The sequence below is a fragment of the Kogia breviceps genome, chromosome 1 (genome assembly GCF_026419965.1).
Source record: "Kogia breviceps isolate mKogBre1 chromosome 1, mKogBre1 haplotype 1, whole genome shotgun sequence".
Taxonomy (NCBI): Eukaryota; Metazoa; Chordata; class Mammalia; order Artiodactyla; family Physeteridae; genus Kogia; species Kogia breviceps.
Window position 1 is genome coordinate 125457830 of NC_081310.1, and position 21980 is coordinate 125479809.

The following is a 21980-nucleotide window of genomic DNA, read 5'->3' on the forward strand; positions in this document are numbered from 1 at the left end:
AGCCTGGGAATTTTTCTCTCTGTTGTTTGCTAGTTTAACTCTGGACCTTACAAAGACACCAAAGGATTTGCTGAAATGATCAAACCCTTACTGTGGAAGGAGAATACACTATGGTTTGCTAGGCAGCTAACTGAAACATGATTGTGGACCATAAATTGTTAAGGTTTCCCCCCTAAGTCATGCCACCAACGGAGAAAGAATGGTTTATTGAATTAGACAGTTGTACGAACATACTCAGGTCCAACGCTTACCTGCTGGGTGAACTTCAGCAAGTTACTCCACTCTTCTGAGGCTCAGTCTCCTCATCTGAAAAAAATGAAAATAATCTCACTTAGCTCCAAGTCTGGTCAGGAGAGAAAATGTAAACATGTATGTAAAGCTCCCAGCACACCCTCCCCCTTCCCACAGGAAAATCACCCTGCACATGAGCCTCTTTCCTTTTACCTTTCCTACTCCCCACATAGAAGGGGAGTGCACAAGAGTAAGAGAATTCAGGGGGATGAACAGGAGGAGGGAATGGATGCAAAAATACAGACGTGGGGGAATGGAGAAAGAATGGCTTAGATATGGGACCCAAAGAATAAGAAAGGGAGACACTGCCAACAAGCAGCAAGGAGAGATCTCTCTAAGAGCCCTCCTTATGTGATGCTGGTCCTCAGCAACTTCAGGAAAAGGCCTTAGAGAAGCTTCAGGCTTTCTCTGACTGACTGTTGAAGGTCACATGGTATCACTTCCACTGTATCCTATTGGTTACAAGTAAGTCATGAGGCCAGCCAGATACAAAGGTGGGAAATTAAATTCCTCCTTGAAGTCCAAGGGCAAAGTCACTTTTCAAAGACATCTGGGATGGGTCTATCATTGCACAATACAGTCTATATCTGGGGACTTGGGGGAAAAAATCTGATGATGTCCCTGTAATATGGTACCAAAACCTCCAGTTACAGCTTTAAGGTCAAAAGTGCCTTTGTCACTATTGAGAAGTTCTTTACCCTGATCTTACGTTGTTTGTTCACTCAGTTCAATCCTAGAATGCCTGCTTCCGGCCATCCTAGTCAGAGGTCAATGGATGATTCTGGCTGTCCCAGAAAGTTAGCAACTTGGAGCACCAATCTATAAAAGTTTTAAAAATAACACTTGGATCTAAAAAAAAAAAAATCTCTGGACATGTAATGATAATTGAGCTTCTCAGAAGTCCTCTAAGGTAGCATGCTATGTATCAATGGAACAAATGACTCAATAAGCTCCCAGCAGTGGGAAATGATACTCAAAAAGGGGTGTGCTTAAGTAGCCACAGAGGGTCACTGAATTGCCTTCTCAGGATGGTGGGGCTAGCCAATGCAGAACTTCTGCTTTCCTGGGTGGATTATGCAAGTCTGGGGCCAGAGCTGAATGCCTCCTGAGAGTAGGAAAGAGGCAGGATGCTGCCACCAGGGGTCCTTCATCTCTGTCCATCTTTCAGGGAAGTCTCAGCCTCTCCTCTAAGGAAATATTAAATAGATAATTAAAGGGTGCTAGGCCACTGTCTTGACCTTGGACACCATTATTCTAGCCACCAAATCCCCCTGCCAAAGTAACCTTGGGTCAATGTTGGGTGATGGTTCCAAGGCTGGAGCAAATGGGCTTAAGACTCGGGTCAGTTCTGCCTTCTACAGGCTTTGCTCTCTGGAGTTTACTCTGCACTCTCAAAGCTTTCATCCCAATCTTGATGCATTTTTCTTACTTTAAAATAGGGATAATAAGAATTCTTATCTCCATAGCATCGTTGTATGAACTCGATTAGATAGTGCCCACCAGAAGTCAGTAAATACGGTCACACTATTGCCATTGGGTGGTAGTGGTTGTGGTGTCTTCATCCTTCTTGCTAAGCACTTGCACGCCTGCATTCACCGGCCACAGTACAGTCTCAGAAGGACACAGTGTTGATCAGTGTCACCTTCGCCATTACAAAACTCTCCCTGTCTACAGAGAGTTTGGCTAATGGTTCCCAAATTAAATAAAACACAAAAGATAATCTACCATCTCAGAACACACAGTACTTGATATTGCAGAGCGGGAAGCTTGCATTCTCTTGGAGCCATCCTTCTACCTTGGCAACAGAGGCATTTTCAGATAAATGTAAGTTTCGATGGGGGCAGTGCCAAGACTCAGTTGTGACAAAGCTACCAGCCAAGCCAGTGGAATTATTAGGGATGATATCTTAAGAAGAGAACTAAATGCTGATTGAATGTGAAAACTATGTAGTACTTGAGCTTCACTTAACAGCATGGTTTTATTTAGGATTTGGGGCAAGCCACCTCATTTCAGATGCCTGAATGTCTTCAGAAGTCAAACCACCCAGGCTTCTCCTAGGAAAAATGACGGACCAATTGGCTGCCCTGAAGATGATTCAGAGGAGATGTCTCCCCACCCCTGCATCTCCTGCTTGTTCTCCCCTTTGCAGATGTAAACGTGCCATGAAATGGGGCGAGACATTTGTGAACCAGCTTTGCAGCTGCTTCATTACTCTGCTAATATCAATATTAATTTTTGTAGGCTTCCGTTTCCAGAGCATCAGGCTAGAGGTGAGGCTTGTACACACCCTGGTGTTTGGCAACGGGATTTGGGAGCCTGCTCTAGAGGCACCTCCCCTGCTTCTCCCCCTGTGAAACCATGCAAAAATCTGGTTCAAGCCCAAGAAAGCAGGGAGAGAGGAGAGGAAGTAAAGTCAAGCCACTTCTCACAGGCCAAATCACAGAAGCAGAAAAACAAGTACCTGGGCATTATGCGCCTGCCTCTCTGGTGTTTTCGCCGCCAATTTCCCACTTGGCCACATGTGCACATTTAATTAATGTTCTGCTCGTCACCTCCTGCAAGTCATTAATAATGATGCTCTGTAGATACCGGCTCCATCTCAGAGCCTGCCAGAAGCACGCCACTGGCCACCGTCCCCCAGCCAGACCACGGCTGCCCACCGGCTGCTCCCGTGGCCTTCCAGCTGGGTTTCAATCCCTGAGACAGACCTCACAACCAGCTCAGTGGAATTCATTTTTCAAGTGAGATTTCTGAATGCATCCATTTCATTTCCTTCACCCACTAATGTTGTAGAGGTTTTTTTTTTTAATTCTATTAAAAAATGCAATTAAATTTGTCTCATGGAATTTTCTCTTTAAAAATCCAGACAGCTGCTTGCTCATGGTGGCATAATGCTCTTGATTCTTCCGCATTTTTTTTTCTTAATCTCCATTCCATTACTTTACTGAGGATTAAAGACAGGCTTACTAGATGGCAAATGCCAGGATCTCTTTCCAGCCCCACCGCCGATTCAGAAGAATAGTATCATATCGGCCATAACACACAGCCCATCTTCCTCTATGCAGCTCTTGGAAGAGACAAGCAGTTGTTTCATTTACATTCATTAGCTAATGTCCAAAACACAATTAAGAGGCAGGAGGTTAGGAGTGATTAAAGCTGAGTACTGCTTACAGAAACTTCCTGGGGATGACACAGGCTCCCCCCAACCCCTGCCCCGGCCCCAACCCGTGCCTCAGTTTCTTCCTCGCTTCCATCTTACTTGCTTCCTCCACCATTTCTCAGCCATAAAGCATTCATTAGGCTGGGAAGCAAATGAGGTAATGTCTGTGGCGAGATGGCTGTGCGTTTCCAAAGAAAGACACCATATGAAAAGCATTCTGATTGCTAACAGTCAGGGATGCTGAGGACTTGGCCTGGCTCGCTTTACAAACGATTTAACTGCCTGCTTCTTGCAAAAACTATTTTTATCAGTTAATTACACGGTTTTCTTATTAAATAACAATGTAAAAGCATTTCTCGCTCATTTTCTTGTCATGATTAATTGAATCTGCTTCCTTTATTAAAAGTCCAGTTCTCATCCTCTGGCCTCATCCAGCCTGCTAGACTAGTCACAGCCCCACGACGGTTCAGCTCCTTCGAAACATTAACCCATCCTACCTCCAAATCTTGTCTTTTTCCCCGAATCCCTGAAATAGTCTCTTTATCTCACTAAGAGGTGTGTCTATGTCAGACGTGGCCCCACCAAATGACTTCCCTTCTGTACTCCTTCCACGTGCACTCCACCAAAGGCACTTTCTCAGAAGTAGACGGGATTTAAAGGCAGCCCTGGGTCACGCATGGGGAGGAGACAAGAGAGTCAGAGAGAGAGCTCACTGGTGGTGCTCAGTTTCCAAACAGGCATGTGTGTCATGTGACTAGGATTTGGGGGAAGGAATAAGATGAGAAAGGCCAACACCAATGTCATTCACTGCACCGTGGGACTTTTCTAATATTATTAATTATTATAATTAATATTATTTTTAAGTTATTATTATTATGTGCTTAACCCTTGACATGGAAAGGGGACATAGGATAGCCCTTCATGGTATTGCTTGAACCCACAGAAGACAAACCACAGTTTTTGAGGCCAAGTAGTTAACCACAACAATTACAGAAATGGTAACAGAAAAAGTAATTTCATGTGATTTTTAAAAATTTATTCCTCGTGGTAGGTAGGCAGCCTCTAAAATAACTGCCTCCTAATCCCCGTCTCCTGATATTCATTCCTTTGTGTAATTCCCTCCCCTTGAGTGTGGGCTGAGCTTACTGGTCCACTTGTAATGAATAAACTGCTGCATGAATAATGAGATGTCACTCCCAAGAATGGGTTACTAAAAGTCTGTGGCTTCTTTCTTGGATGCCCTCCCACTTGCTCTTTGACTCTAAGGAAAGCCAGCCACCATGGGGTGACCTGCCCTATGATGAGACCCAGGCAACAGGGACCTGAGACATAGCCAGTGAAAAACTGAGGCCCTCGGTCTTATGGTCCAGGAGGAGCCGAAACCTACCAATAACAACAAGAGTGAGCTTGGAAGCAGGTCCTCCCCCAGCCAAGACCATAGATTAGATTGCAGCCCCAGCAGACAGCTTGATTGCAACCACATGAGAAATTCTGAGACAGCAGCGCTCAGCTAATCCGCACCCATTTTCCCATATCTCACAGAAAATGTTTGGTTTTTTAAAGCTACTAAATTTGGGGGTAATTCGTTAGTCAGCAATTGATAACTCATACACAACTCCTCCCCCGCCACAGAGTTAATCCAGAATTAACATGATATATTACAATGATGGGGGGAAAAAAAGTGTGCTGCTTGTCTATCTTTTTTTTTTTTTTTTTTTTTTTTTGTGGTACGCGGGCCTCTCACTGTTGTGGCCTCTTCTGTTGCGGAGCACAGGCTCCGGACGCCCAGGCTCAGCGGCCATGGCTCACGGGCCCAGCCGCTCCTCAGCACGTGGGATCTTCCCGGACTGGGGCACGAACCCATGTCCCCTGCATTGGCAGGCAGATTCTCAACCACTGCGCCACCAGGGAAGCCCTGCTTCCCTATCTTTTACTCATGAAATTATTAATCAACCAAAACATTTTTTCTTGCTAGATGTGGTCTTAAAAACTTCTCAGCACAACTCTCCAAGTAGCCATCCCCAATTAACTGCGTTGGCAAATGAGAGAAAACCTATTTGCCATTCCCTGAATAGTGTAAAGAGAAGACTCAAAGTTAGAAGACCTGATTTCTACTTGTAAGCCAAGAGACTTTAGGTGAATCATTTATACTCTTTGAATTTCATTTTCAGCTTCAGTAAAATGGAGATAATCTGTTTGAATGCTCTGAGGTACAAGGAACAGAACATTCAACAAAAAATAGTCTAAAGAGGATCTGTCTTCTTTCTAGGCATCCATCTTCAAAGTGTTGGTATCTCCCCTTATGGCCAAGAGATGGTTATAGCAGATCCATGTCCTCCCAAAATAATGCTCCCAGGCATGAAAGGGAAGCATTCTTGTCTCCTGGTCTATAACTGAGGAAAAATTTGCCCCCAAAATCCCCAGCAGAATTCCCCAGACAAGGCACTGGCCAGACTTGGCTTACACGCCTAGTCCTTAAGTAATCACTGGCTGAGGGGATCAAGATGACCATGAACAGCTTGGACCATTCCCATTCCACCCCTGATGCTAGAAGAGGGCCAGCCTTTCCTGAAGCATATGACATCTGGAGAAGAGCTGGTAAATGTTGAGCTTCTGTCCACGTAAAAAGAAAAGGGGGAGGTTGCTGATAAATAGGTGTTGGTCCATGTAGGCGGGCCAGGTTCTGCTGCAGTATAAGACATACAATGCTTAACCCAACAAAACCTTATCTCTTGCTCACAAGATATGCCCAGTGCAAGTCAGTGAGGGCCAGGCTGGCAGAGAGTTCATAGCACAGGGCCTTAGGACCGGCTGCAGCAGCACAGAAAACCTGGAGAGACCTTTCCTGCTGTGTCACTTTCACTCACACTTCTTTGGCCAGAACCAGCCAATGACCCCACTTAACTGCAAGGGGACTGCAAAGTATAGTCTTCCATGGACCAGCAGGAAGAAAATGGAATAGGAATGGTTTTGACCCCAGTAAGCAAACAACACTGTCTGCAATAAAGCCTTATCTCCTCATAAGGTTTTTGGGGGTTCAGATGAGATAGTTTATGTATTCGTTTCTCAAACATTCATTAAATACATAAGATCTACCACGCACTGGACTGGGAGAGCTCAATAAGACAGTCACCACCCTCCTCACAGATATGACCATTGAGAAGGTAATCAAACAAATGAATGTCCTTCAGAGTTTGTTTGCCCTTTTCTTCCCCTTTCAGGTCCTGAGTGCTTACCTCACATATTTTGTCTTCCTGCCATAGGTTTCAACTTTGTCTTTCTATCGTTAGTTTCAAAGTCTTTACCATGACCTCAGGAGGGGTCATGGCCAGAAAGGGGACTAACCTGGAGTGGCACAGTGTCCATGGATGTGCAGCAACTGCTGTTGGGACAGCTCTGCCGCCGTGAGATCCTGACCAAGGATGGAACCCGTGCCCCCTGCAGTGGAACGGAGTCCTGACCACTGGACCACCAGGGAAGTCTCAAGAACGAGTTTTTATCTTGCTTCTTTCCAAATTTCTTTCCCATGACTTTGTTGCCTCGTGAGAGAGAAGAAATTCCTGCCTGAGTCTAACGGTTCGTTCACCTCCTTCCTCCTTTAGCCAACATTATTATTGCTGGCTTCACCCCTTTCACAGGTGTCAGCTTCTCAAAGAAGGTGGCATGATACTGTTAGCGTTGGCTAGCCTACAATTAAAGAAAGGCCCCAAAACTTCAGTGACTTCATACAAACTACTTGCTAGGATTACCTGCTTAGTTCAGGTCTGTAGTGAAAGCCTTCTCCACGTGGTCACCAGAAACCCAGTCTGATGGTGGTTTTGCTTTTTTAACCATGTTTTCTAGAGTTGCCCTGGACATTGACAGCTCCACAAACCAGAGAGGGAAGATCATAGACAGTGTGCGAGGGAGGTTTTTAGGTGGCTGGGCCTGGAAATAGCACCTGTCATTTCTGCCCACGTATCATTGGAGAGAACTCAGTCACATGAGTGTACCTAACTGCAAGGGAGGCTGGGAAATGTAATTTAATTTTGTGCCCAGCAAGAAAAGAGAACAGATTTTGGTGGATAGCTAGCAATCTCCCCCACATGCACCCACACAACTTCCTATTTTTCAACTTGGCAAAAGCTGAGATCACAGAGTATTTCTATACAGCAGTGTACTCTTTGGCCTGCCAAGGCAATGCTCTTTCTGGGAAAGGATTCACAAACCTTATGATGCAATTAATGGGCAGAGACCTGACCCACCGACCATTTTTCCTGCAGTATCCCTTCACCTAAATTCTTGCTCAGGTCCTCTACTTCTAGACAGATCATCTTGAGGGTATGAAGTAATCTAAACATTTCCAGCATAGTGAGAAACGAGTGGATGTTTCTTATGTAAGAATCACCCTTTTCCAAGCAGTAACCAAAGGATAGAGGCTTATGTGGAACACATTTCAACCATAAGACTTGAAGAGAAGGTACTTCTCTAAGTACTCTTAACCACTCATTCACTGAACAAATATTCATTGAACATGCAAAGTGTGCCAGGCACTATGTCAGGTGCTGGCAATACACTGATGAAACCAGACTGATGTGACCTCCTGAGCTTTATAATCTAGATTTATAAAAGAACATACATATGAACATAAAGTAAAGGTAAACGTCATGATAAGTAATTATAAAAGAAAAATAGGGCCAGGGCAGAGAATAACAGCAGGGGTGGGAGGGGTGACATATAAGTTAAGACCTAAAGGTTCAGGTGTTAGCCATGCAAAGAGAGTAGAGGCACAGCATGTGCAATGGCCACGAAAAGCGAAGGAGCTTGGCCTGACTGAGGAATAGAAAAGCAGCCTGTGTGGCTCAAGGTGACAGAGGAAAAATTGGTGGGAGATGAGACTGGAGGAGTGGAGGGCCAGATCGTGAAGAGTTTTGTAGGTCATGGTGAGGAATTGGAATTGGAATCTAAATAAAATGGGAAGCCATCTGGGGCTTTAAGCAGTAGAGGGACACGGCCTCACACCACATTAATCTGCTAGGGCTGTCATAACAAAGTACCACAGACTGAGTGACTTCAACAACAGAAATTTATTGTCTCACAGTTCTGGAGGCTAGATGTCTGAGGTCAAGGTGTCCATAGGCTTGGTTCCTTCTAAGGCTGGGAGGGAAAATCTGTTTCCTAGCTTCTGGTGGCTTGCTGGCAATCTCTGGCATTCCTTAGAGATGGTGTTCCCCTTGTGTCTTCACATCATCTTCCCTCTGTATATTTCTCTTTCTCTCCATGTGGCATTCTTTCTATAAGAGTACCAACCATATTGGATAGGCAATGACCCTACTCCAGGAAGACCGCATCTTAACTAATTATACCTGTAATTACTCTGTTTCCAAATCAGGTCACGTTCCATGGTACTGAGGGTTAAAGCCTTCAACATATGACTGTTGGGGTGGGAGCACAATTCAACTCGTAACACACATTTTACGATTACTCTCTGCTCAGTATGAATGGGGAGAAGGTGTGGTTAGAGCAGAGGTGGAGAGGCAAGTTGAAAGGGTGATGTCATTGTTGCCCAGGTGAGAGATGATGTTTACCTGACCTAGGAGTCCAAGGAGACTTAGGGTGTGTTTTGTTGATCAAACCAGCATGACTGCTGGTAGATTGCATTTCACTGGTAAGGCACAGGGGTGAATCAGGGACAAGTCTTAAGTTTCCGGCTTGAGCAGGAAGAAAGTTGGTGATGAAATTTATGAGATGAGAAGGAATTGGGGAATAGAGACACATTTGGGGATAGAGCCCCACGGTTTTATTTTGGATATGTTAAGTTTAAGATATGTACGCACCATCCAAGTAGATAGACCAAGTAGGCAGTTGCATATAAGAATGTGGAGTACAAAGAAGTCTGTGCTACAGATATAAATGTGGAGTCATCAGCATATAGCATATTTAAAATCACTCAGAATGGTTGAAGTAGGGAGTTTCCTCCTCCCGGCTCATCTTGCTCCCCAGCTGGCTCCGGCAGTACCAGCGTCTTATCTTGGCATCTCCATGGAGCAGCCCATTCCTACAGGACATTCGGAACTGGAGGCTCAGAGGCTTTGTTGCCCTTTCTCAAGGGTGGCAGAGGCCTGGGGATCCTGACTGTCTAATGTGCCAACCTCGGATTGCTCCGTCTCAGGCTCTACACAGATTCTATGGGTCCTCGGTTTCTGGAGAAGGTGAAGATGGTGCACCCAATGCTTTCCTGGGTTTATACCAAGTGTTCACCTACCACACCCCAGAAAACGCACACAGCCCAATGTGCGTGGCCACCTAGATCATGTGAACACGCATACACACACCTCATCCCTTCGACAGAAATGACCTAAACTTTGTGAGGTTCACATGTCCCTAGAGATGATCTCATTTGCCTGCTTCAAAAGCGCTTTGGTCTGCACAGCCTGTAGCAGCAAATTTACACTTCAAAAAGCAGACAGCTTTTTCCACATCTTATTCACTTAATGGGTGAGAATGTAAAATTAGTTCCGTTGCTGATGAGGACCTTGAGCCAAATGAAAAGTGTTCATTTGTCAGCACAGACTTACAGCCTGAGACATGATTATATAGCTAATCCAATAATGGGTTTTGATGCTGAGCATTTATTTATATACAGTATGTCTTGTTATCTGTTGATAATCAGGACCTACAATTTACTCTTTCTTGTGTGCGTAGTGTGAAATAGCAACGTCTTCCAGACATATTGCATTTAAGTACCAACATGCAAACACATACAAAAAGTGCCATCATCAGCAAAATATTTTATTTGCTTTCTTTTAAAATGAAAAAAAAGAAGAGAGAACCAGTGCTTAAACTCAGGCTTTTTTATACTCTAAAATGTAAAATATACATTTTACATTTTAAAATGGACTCAGGACTAAGTGTATAAAAAAAAAAAAACCCTGAAAATGAGATTTCCTTTATCATCTAGAACCACCCTAATCAAGTGATTTCTTCTTGTTGCTCTCCAAAAATTCTATCTGCAGGTCAAATCCTACACATATTTTTACATAGGATGATAGAAACCAAAAAGACACCTGGGGAAAATCTTCACCATGCCACCACCTGACTCTCTGGCTACCTGAATCTTACAGACACTGCTGGTTGCAGAGATGCACATTATCACCATGTGAGCATGGAAACAGTAATAATTATCTCAGGCGAAACCTTTCCTTAAAAAACAGTAACTTAAATATAAAACCACCACATTTCTATAAACTCTTGCAGAGGCTACATACTGCTGCATTATATTGTTTCTTACCCTGTGGATGAACATAAATGTCTATCACTAAAATATAGGGACACTTTCGGCCTAATATAAACATAAAATGCAAAAAAATCCAACATTTAAAACAAGCAGGCATTTTTATAGGTACCTTCGTGTATGATGCATTGTAACATATTCCAGCTATAATAAAGCCTTTGGGGAAGGAAAAGCACATCAGGATTAAGTATTCTGTTAATCGCAAATGTATAGCACACCTGCAAAATCTGTGAAAAAGCCTCCAGCACTTGGGGAATGTCAGTGCAATTCCCTTTCCTTGCTACCGTCTCTTGGACAGGCCTAGAAAGATCCAGAGCGAATGCAGGGAAGCATCTGCGATTGCCACTTTTCTCCACTTAGCGATCTCCAAGCCACACGAGGCTGAAAGGACCGGTCACTCTGTGATATATGAGAAAGGAGGGGGGCAAGTGCACATTTTTAAGCTGAAATTTATTCTGCAATAAATACTTCAATGTTGGTGCGACATGATGTTTTATTGGATTACACTGGTTTGCGAAAGAAATCACATTGGGAACAGCAAAACTTGCGGTTTTGTGGGTAATGCGTCTGTAATGGGAGGGCTTTACACTGGAAGAGTGTGGGAGCAGGGTAACAAGGCAAATGAGGAAATGGCGAAATGCATGCAAATCTATATGATGGTAATACTTGGCTGCCTAAGTCCAAGAGGTTTTTGTGGTGGTTGTTTTACCTAGGCTGTATAATTCATTAGGTTTTGACTCGGGTAGAGAATAAATGAATCTAGCGCACTTTACATTCTTACTTTCGTCTCAGAAACAAATCTTTCTTGTACCAGCCAGTGTAATCTTCAGAGTTTTCCTTATATAAAACACCTCAAGAATAATGTACCTCAGTAAGATTTACACTTTATTTCTCTAATGATTCCACAAACACTACCACAATGTGATGAAAGACAGAGCAGTCCCGGACTGATTGAGAGCTAATAAAAATCAGTCCTGAAAACTGAAAAGAGCACCCTTATCATCTTTCTTTCATTTAGAGCTGATTACTAGGGGATTATAATGCAATCACAGCTATGTGTGAGAGGTAGCTATGGGAACCAGTTTTAACTGTTTATCTAGCCAAAGATCTTAATTTAAGTTTGAACACTCTGATTCATTTATATGTAAGACACCAAGGAGACAAAATGCAGAAGAAACAGATGCGCACTTGTTCTTTCCATTTAACTTCATAAGCTACCAGCCAATTTGTCTTTCAGGGACAAAATTAATTTCTGATGACAATGTGAGCAAGTAATAAACTAGAAGTTCCTGTCCTGGGAAACTTGTTAATGCCATGTAATGTTCTGGAGTTATTGAGAAGGGGAAAAAAGAGATTTGCTCCTGGAGTTACGGGGACATCTGTAACAGGCTTGCCTTTGTCCCAGCTCTTAGTCACTCCTACAGAGGCTTATGACACCTTTTCTACAGGTTGAATTGGGAAAGTGCAAAAGAAACCATGTTGCTTACCATTTCTTTCCTATGGAGTATTTTTAAACTGCTCATTTTCCTTCATATTGTCTCCATGATTCAGATTTGCTCACAGCACAAACCTCCAGCCCATTGCTTCCCAGCCCTGGCGTAGGAGTGAGGTAACTCATGATGAGATGAAAATGAGTACAAGACCTCCTCTTGGGGCCCAGGTTGCTACTAGAACACAGCCCTTTGCCTGCAAGTGAGCTCCATGAGGAGCCTGGGGCCATGGCAAACACTCACAGAGGAAACCCCAGTGATGGGATTAAATGTGTGAATCCACCGCAATCGAGAGAAGGATGCCAACGTGTTTGACAAAACACAGGCACATACAAACTCAGAGGGGGAGTAGGACTGGCCACTGCCTCAAAAGCAGTCTATGAAGTTGTCTATGTCCTTGTGGCAGTGATAATAACACTGATAGTAATAATAATAATAGATAGCATTTACTGAGCACTTCCTGTATACCAGAGAATAAGTTGAACACTCAGCATACATTATCCCATTTAATTATCACAACCACCCTATGCAGAAGTTATTTCTATGACCATTTTACAGGCAAGGAAACTGAGTCACATGAAAGTCAACTTGTTTGCTATCACAGCTAGCAAGTGGAAACGTCAACCTTTGAACTCGATTGGTCAGACTCCAAACTTCTATTTTGCTCTCTCCCAAGGCGAACCTTGGCAATCTCCTTTATCTTGGCCAGTACTATTTTCCCATCTCATTATGCATCCGGGTTTTGTAGTATCTCTGGACTATCTTCTTCCCTTAATCCATGGCTTCTGTGCTCTGTCTCCCCACCGACCTCCCCAGCCTGCATTTTTCTGCTCTCTGGGGGAACTCTGCAAGGCATAATGGCTGTCCATTAGTGTGTTTTTAAAACCTAGCTCTCTCCCATCCTCTGACAGTTTTCATATGCTCCACATGAAGGATCCTTTTCCAGAAATACTTTTGAGGAAAGTCTAAAGTAAGCTGAAAAGTATTACATTTTTCATCTCAATGGGGAAATGGATTTAAGAAAAGGAGAGAAGAGCCTGCAGGTCTTTCAGATTTTTAAAAGAATTCAACACACTGCTGCATTGGCACTGGGAACACATCTATCACAGAAACCAAGAGAGCATCTGCATTTACACGTTGAAACGGTTCCTTCATCCTTGATCACGATAATGACTTTGAGTTCCGCTGAGCCTTTCATCCAGAGGGACACCGTGGTCCCTGCAGAAGCCGGCCCGGAGCACCTCCCTCCACCATGGAGGCTTGCACTCCTCCAAGGTGAAAGGGGGAGCAGCTCTATTGGGGGAGAATTGAAAAGGACAAGGGAGCACTGTAAATTCCATTTCCAAAGGCAGCTATAATAACGGTCCTACTGTCCGGCTTTAATTGCCCCATCTGGAACTCGGTCATAACAAGGCAGTCCCAAAGAAACCATTTTGGGCACCAGTAGCGGTACATGAAAGAAGGGATTCTTTCAGGGTGTAGAGAAAGCCTTGCGCTGTAAGCATCAGGACATTTTACTAATTGCCCTATTTCCGGTTTCTAAAACTATTTCAGGCAACTGGGGGACATTCCTTAGGACAGTTGTCACAGGCTTCTTCTTACCCTCAGGAGTCATGCTTGATGGAACAAGCGAGAAAGACAGACAGGCTGGTTCGTGGCTTGTGGAGAATGGGATCTAGCACAGAGCTTCCGGCTTTACTGAGTACAAACAATTGTGTGAAATGTAACAGAGGTCGCAGGCTGTGCTCCATGGGTTTTTAAAATCCAGGAGGAAAGTCGGACTCACTCCCAGCAAGACTCATTTTTGGAGTTGCCTTCCTGCTGTGCAATGAATCGGCCCTGAGCTGCCTGCACATGTGTTAGGAGGCACTGCTGGCTCCTGTACCCGGAATTCCTCTCTCCTCTTTCCCTCTCATTCCTCCTTTTGCATCACCAACTCAAGATTCATCTTCTCCAGGCCGCCTTCCATATATTCTCTGAAACTGGGCTAAAGGTCCCCTTTATAGGTTTCTATAGCATCATAAACATCCCTCAGGAACAGCACTTTCCACGTTGTGTGATAAACAGGAATCATTTACTGAACACTTATTATGTGCCAATCACTGTGAAGTACTTTACACATAAATATCTCTTTTCATCCTTATGATCATTCCAAGTACTATTATCCCCATTTTACAGGTAAGAAAATTGAGGGTCAGCAAGACTAAAATCTCACAACTAGTAAATGGCAGAGCTGAGATTTGAAAGTAGGACTTCCACCTCCCAGGCCCATGTTCACCCCCACAGTTTCAGCGCTCTGAGACTGGAATCACTGTATCCATTGTAGTATCCCCAGCACTAGGACATTACCAGGCATTTACAGACCCGTGACACACACTTGTTGAGCTAAACCCCATTGGAGGAAGAGTCTGAGGAGCTAACTGACCCATATCATGGAAACTGGAGTAAACTGGCCCCATTGGCCTGGCATTCTACCGTTGACTATTCTGATTTGCCTGGGTGACAGTGGAACTGTGTTGTTGTTGTTGTAAGTGGAAGCATCTAAGCAGAGGTCCTTGGTGTCATGCTGACAAGCCAGAAAATGTGTTGTCCTCCTGAATTCAGGTGTTCTTTTCACTGAATTCCGTCCAAGCAGTTCTGCATATTGACACAGAAGGTGTAGCTTATAGCGAATCAATTGTCATGCATCACTGCATAATCACTTCTGTCATCCATCACTGTCTTTCATCAACTCTGCCGCCGCCACTGTGACAGCAACTGCATGTTTCCTCAGGCAATGAGTGTGGCTTGTGGTGAGAGAGCACTATGCTTGGGATAACAAGAGTCTGTTCTGACTAACTGACCGGCAGCCCTGCTCAGCCTACTCCTTCCCTCTTCACATCCAAGGATTCAAGTTCCTCTATTTCGTCTTCACAGAGGGTCTCCCTTCCATCCTTTCTCATTGTTCCTGCTACTGCCCTAGCCCAGGTCTTGATCAAGTATCTCTGGCCTTCTGCCTCCAGTTGGCCCAGGTCTTCCTGCACACCCCGCCAAATCATGCCTTAACGTGACTCGTTGGCTATCTCATCCCTCCTGACACTCAAAAGCCACCCACGGCTCCTCACTGCTTTCAGGATAAAGTCTAAAGTCACTGGACACTCAAGCCCTCCACCAGCTGGCTTTAACCTCCCATTCCTACCTGTGCTCCACTTCTCCCTACCTCAACCCCCCAACCACCCAGCGGGTCTCCTCCCTGGTCCCCACACTGGCCCTTATGTCCGTCCACCCATACCCTGCCATTTCTTCAAGCCCTGTCCTAGTGCTTCCTGCTCTCTGGAATCCCCAGTGCCCTTTCTCAACACCTCATGTACCTCCTGTCTCCCTTACAGGCACTGATCATCTTACTGTGGCTGTATGTTGAGATTTAACTTTGTGGATATTGGTGTCTAACATCCCTGGTGAAATGATAGGCTCCCCGAAGGCAGAGACCATCTTTCTCTTTTCTGCTACAGCAGTCAGTGTTTTAATGATTGTTCCATTAAACAAGACTTAGCAAGACTTGCATTCAGCCTCACACTCTCTGCACACTTTCCACTCCAGGCATACCAGAGTCCTTATAATTCCCCAGATGGGCCATTTCACCTCTTATTTCCAGGTATTCTCGCGAGATGTTCCTTCTGCCTGAAACTCTTAACCTCGGGCGCTCTCTCTTCCTCCAGCTCTAGTTTTCCTGGAAAAATACTTGACCTCAGCTTGGATGTCACTGCTTCCTAAGAGTCCTCCCTCATCCCGCAAGACCAGTTGGTTCCCCCAGCAGCTATGTTAACTCCAGTCATGTTGTCACACTGTGTGTTGGTCAGGACTCTTTTGGTTCTATGTAATATAAAACCAACTCAAACCAAGAAAAAAAGGGGGAAATTTATCATCTCAAGTAACTGCAATGGCCAGGGTAAAGCTGACCTCAAAGTTACATAGTCATTTTACATTCTCTCTTGGTTTGTCCTTATTCTCTTTCTTTTTTCTTTATCTACTAGGTCTACTTCACTCTGTGTGGGTCTCATTCTCTGTGCAGCAGAAAATAGGGGGGCTGAAGATAGGATAGGGAACAAACTGACTGAGGAGGGTACTGGATCTACATCACCCCAATAACCTCAGAGAAACAGAGCTGCCTCCTTCTGGCAGGCACATATTAAACCCCAGGGAATTATTCTGATTGGCCTGGCTTGGTTTTAAAGGTTTATTCCTGGGATAATCACTATGGCCACAGGCGTGGAGGTCAAGTCTGAGTCACCTGCCCCCCAAGTTTCCATGGTGTCAGGGGGGTGGAGGAGAACTCCTATGATTAATGCTCTCCCCAGACCACTTAAAATTGGGAAATAGAAATTCCCCGTAAGAAGGAGGAACCTATATATATATATATATATATATATATATATATATATATATATATATATATATATATATAGGCTTTCCCAGCCAGTGCAACAGTGGCTACAAATGGGTTCTTGGAGAACCTGCACTGACTGCTCAGCAAATCCATAAAGTGTTCAAAAAAGGACCCAAAACTTTTCTTAGAGCTGGCAGGAAATGAACCCAAGGTCAACCACCTACCTCCTTAGGTCTGAGCCCATACAATACTGCGATTATAAAACATGCAGAGCAGAGCATTATCAAGGAAGAGGCCAACAGGGGAGATGTTTCAGGAAAATCAACCAGAAGATTTCTGCATTTCTCAATGGATGAGAGCAAAGAGAGCTGGCAAGTCAGTTGCTTTCTTTGACCATCCTGTTAGTATATGCTCATAAGACTAATTCTATTCAGGGATTATAATAAAATTGACTTTTATACCCCTACTAGATAATAAACTCTTCAAGGAGAAGAAAACTTTCTTTATCTCCATGTAAGCCCCCGCAGCAACTGGCTCAACAAAGACTCACAAAGAGGAGGCTGGAATTAAAATACCTCAACCCATCTAGAGTTTTTACAAACCTAATTTTATAAACCTAAATCTGATGAGATCTTGAGACATGGAATCACCATCCTGGTTGACTCATTGCTTCTAGAAGAACTTCATTTACAGTGCTGGAGTTCTTCTATCTCTTTATAGGTTCTGTAATTAATGTAAACAAAAATGCTTTTAAAATCCATTTTTAAATGTGGGACTTATTTTCCCGTCATCTGCCAAAAGTCTGTAATCTTTTTCTAATAAATTAGGCATAATGAATGTGGTGACCGTACCCAATGATGCTTCATTATATAATTTTGGCCTAACATACACACACACACACACACACACACACACACTCTGTTATTTTTAAATAATAAGTTCCTTTGCAATCCTATTGAATATGATAGGAGAAAGCCATATCACTCAGTCTTAAAATGCTCGGGCATTCACAAGAAATTTTGAGATAAACTTTAAGGTTTATTTTCATTTTTTAATTCATTAAAAATTTTAATCTACCTCTAAGTATATCTCGTTGCTAAATAATTACTGATACTGTCATCTATTTTACTTCCCAAGGCTTCGGTTAACTTTATATCTAAAATGGTAACTTTTTTATTAATACCATTGATATAAGTAACTGTTAGCTATCTTTCTGTGACATCTTTACACCATCATTCTCTCCCTACCCTTCACAACTTTGTTTCATAAACATTTCTTAAACACATTGTACCTTCTCACGTGCAACTGTAATCATATAGTCTTCCTCAAAATCTGGGTGGGCTAAAATTCAAATACCTTAGCTGGCATTCCAGAACTTTCACAAGGCCCCAGCCCCCTTACTAACTCTTTCCCTCCGTGATATAAGACGGACACTCACCAAGCACCAAACCAGTCACCAAGCACTGCACACAGCAGCCTCCTGTCTCTTGGCCACAACATCCTCTTCACCTAGATTGTTCAGCCTGTCTTCTCCACCAATCCAAGTCCTACTCTTTCTTCAAAGGTCAGAGTATGTCTCCCAGCCAGGAGCTGCCTTCTGTGAATCTCCAAGCTGACAGAGAGCTTCCAGCCTGTGAAATCATGACCCTGGAAGGCTGGCCTCCAGGTACTCACATGTGACCTGTTCTCCATTGTCCCCTAACTTTCCCTACATATATTTTCAGGTTTGCTGGGTAGTGAGTATATGGAGGGCAGAAGTCTTCTGTTGTACTTGTTTCTGTCCCCTACACCTCTTAGCCCAAAACTGTAGCTGTTTCTCAACACATATTTAATTTTTTTTTCAATTTCAGACTCTTTTCTCACATGTCCAAAGAACATACAAGAAATGATCCTCTATGTTATACCATTTAACTCTTTCCTCTTTAATTCAGGATAGGTATGAGCAGTGAATACAGTGAACTAGAGTAGAGTTTTAGTTAAGAAAGTTCTCTCCTGAGAATTGATTCCTTCATAGAGTGTTGGGCTAGGAGTTTATTTAGGGAAGGAGAGGACAGAATAGAAAAGGTAGTAGTCTCTTAAATGGGTTCTTCCAGTGTTACTTCATTGTTTATGGTGAGGTGTGTGTATACCAGGGAGAGCAGATACATCCATACTTAGATTCAAATTCAAAATCATGGAACAAGGAGCTAAGGTTCATGATGATGTCCTGAGTACAGGTACCTGCCTCCCCTTCCTCCAAAGATCCGATAGAAATTTTAGAAAAGAGGTGTTTTAAAATGGTTCTGAAGAACCTAGGGGCAGGACAGGAATTAAGACACAGACATAGAGAATGGACTTGAGGATACAGAGAGGGGGAAGGGTAAGCTGGGACGAAGTGAGAGAGTGGCATGGACATATACACACTACCAAACGTAAAATAGATAGCTAGTGGGAAGCAGCCGCATAGCACAGGGAGATCAGCTCGGTGCTTTGTGACCACCTAGAGGGGTGAGATAGGGAGGGTGGGAGGGAGGGAGATGCAAGAGGGAGGGTATATGGAGATATATGTATACGTATAGCTGATTCACTTTGTTATACAGCAGAAACTAATACACCATTGTAAAGCAATCATACTCCAATAAAGATGTTTTAAAAAAGAAATGTTTTAAAATACTAAACTCTTCTGGAAGAGTAGAATGCAACATCCACAGACTAGAAATGGAGGCATTCCTGGAAGATAGAAAGCAGACAGAACTAGAATGACAGTGAAATGGGAACTGAGGAGCTGCAAAGAAGTCCTGGACAAGCTCCAAGCTCAAAGTCAACAAATGCAAAGCTGGAGGGAAGGGGAGATGGAAGGGTGGAAAGTGAGAAATCATAACAGCAATTAATTAGAAGAACTACATTTGGAACAGCTGAACCAATGAGGCAACACCCCCTCCCCCTACCTGTGCCTGCATATCAGCTAATAATTAGTGGCTTTTGCCTTCTGGGTAAAGCCTAGAGAATGGTTCCCTGGAGAAGGGGAGGGATCTGCCTAGAGAGGGGTCCTTGATGTGGCCTGGGGAGTGCAGTAGAGGCAGAGCAGAGTCAGAGACAACTCTGGACCCCTGTAAGAGCTGCCAGAGAGAAAACTAAAAAGTAAAGCTGCTCATCTTGGAATAAGATGGCCAAGCATCCTGGGTTGCCCAGACATTTCCAATTTATGTTATAATCCTTACACAATTATTAACTTTTCTTTTCATGCTCAAAAATGTCCCAGTTTGAATAATAAATTATATAGCCTTCTTATCCATAAGTGAAATATACTGAAGCCATGTTTCTCAAACTAGTGCTCAGGCACCATGTGAGGATTCAATCTTCCCCAGACTGGTCTGCCTGTGCAAATCATCATCCATGCACAGGGCTCATGTTATTTGGGCAACATGTAACATGGATGCCATAGTAAAAATGCAAATGTAAATGCAGGTTCTGACACTGCTTGTCACACTTGTTTTTCAGGATCTGCAACTGATATTTTAAAAGATTATCATTAAAGTGAAAACCAGATTTTAAGATTCTGTTAGAGGACTAATGGACTCCTAAGAATATATAGAGAGACACTTTCTAAGGATTATTAAATATTAAAGGATATTATACAAAAAGGAGAAGGAGCAATTTACTTCACAGGGAACAGAAATTATTCAGAAAATTAAAGATAACTTTTTTTAAAAAAAATTCAACTAGTTACAGAAGAGATTCAAGAGGACAATGTATCCAATAATAAAAACAAGGTGAAATTTTTCTTAAAGTTTTCAGAGGACACAAAAAGAATTCTTTAAATAGAAAAGCATAGTGTCTAAATATGAAATTCAATGGACAATCTGCCTAACTGAGTGTGCTATACATGACAAATGGAGATCTGAAAAACTCCTAGTATCTCTCAAAATATGACACAAAAAGACGAGAGAGCAAATATGAGGAAAAGTAGATATTTACAGTGTCAGGAACTGGCTAATGGGAATTCTAGAAGCATAAGACAGGGACTACAAAAGGGAGGAGATAACCAAAGACGTAATACAAGAAAACTCTATATTACTGAAGGGAGGACATGAGTCTTTAGATTTAAAAGACCCACTAAATGATGAGCAGTATGAATGAAAAAAAAAAAAAAAGGAAAAGAGAAACCCATTTAGAGAAACATCCTAATGTCAGAAATCCAAGTATAAAAAGAAAATATCAGCTTCCAGAGAGAGAAAAAATAGGCTACTCACAACAAAATAAAATTTGGATTAATGTTAGATTTCTCATCAACAGCACTTGATGCTAGGAGATCAATATGATAATTAATACAAGTCTAAGAAAAAGTATTTTAAAACTAGAGTTATATATCTAACCAAACTATATAGAGAATGGGGACAAAGTAAAGATATTTGCAGAAATGCAAAGCTGAAATTTTGCCACTATGAATCCTATGTGGAAAATACTCAAGGAGATGTTCCAGGAGAACAAACAAACAAAAAGGAATCAAGGAGATGACTACATGAGAGTTAAAAGGAGTGCAGTTGAGCCAAAAGAAATAAATAAAGCTAAAAAGACATTTTAAAATAATCCATTTGACCTTAACGCACTCAGAAAGTTCTCTTTTGAGGGAAATAGTCTGGTGACCCAGGATTAGTTTATTTCTCTTTAGTTCCAACCAGAATCCTTGGTTTGCAGTGAATAATATTTGCATAAGCATAGGACTATTGGTATTGGTTTTACATTTTTTTTAATCAATTTACAAAGTAAATACAGAAAACATCATAATCATAAAAGAAAATGCTAATATAAACCTTAACAATGTGAAATGACATAATTAATCAAAACTGGGAGAAAAGAGAAGAGCTATAGAGGGTGTAAGTAAACTAATCTAATTTTTCATAGCAGGAAATAAATAGAGGTCTAATTTCAATAAATCAAGAAGTAGAGGTATTAATTAAAATTACAAAGGTATTCTTTGTAATAACTAAATATAACTAACAAAAACTGAGAATGTAGTGGAAGATGGGAAATGAGTGATATTGCAATTGCACTTAATGCTTCACATCCCATAGTGAGGAGTCAATAGATGTTACCCAAAGCTGATAAATCAATAGGGAGAAGTTGTAATGGTAACTATGATAAGGGTTAAAGAGAGAAACTTTCTACAGTGATTACCTATGAGTGACTTGTTGTATTACTCCCTTTCTACAATTCTTTACATGTGCTTGTATTACTCTTCTAATTTAAAATAGTTTTTAAACATTTGGATATGTCCTTCACAAACCACAGAACCAAAAGAAATGATCTCTTCTGAAGTATCTGTTTGTGCCAAAGATTGGTTCATCCACCAAATTGGAATTACTCACTTTAACTGTAAGAAAAACCCATCACTGACTGGGTAGCTTCCCCTCATTAGGC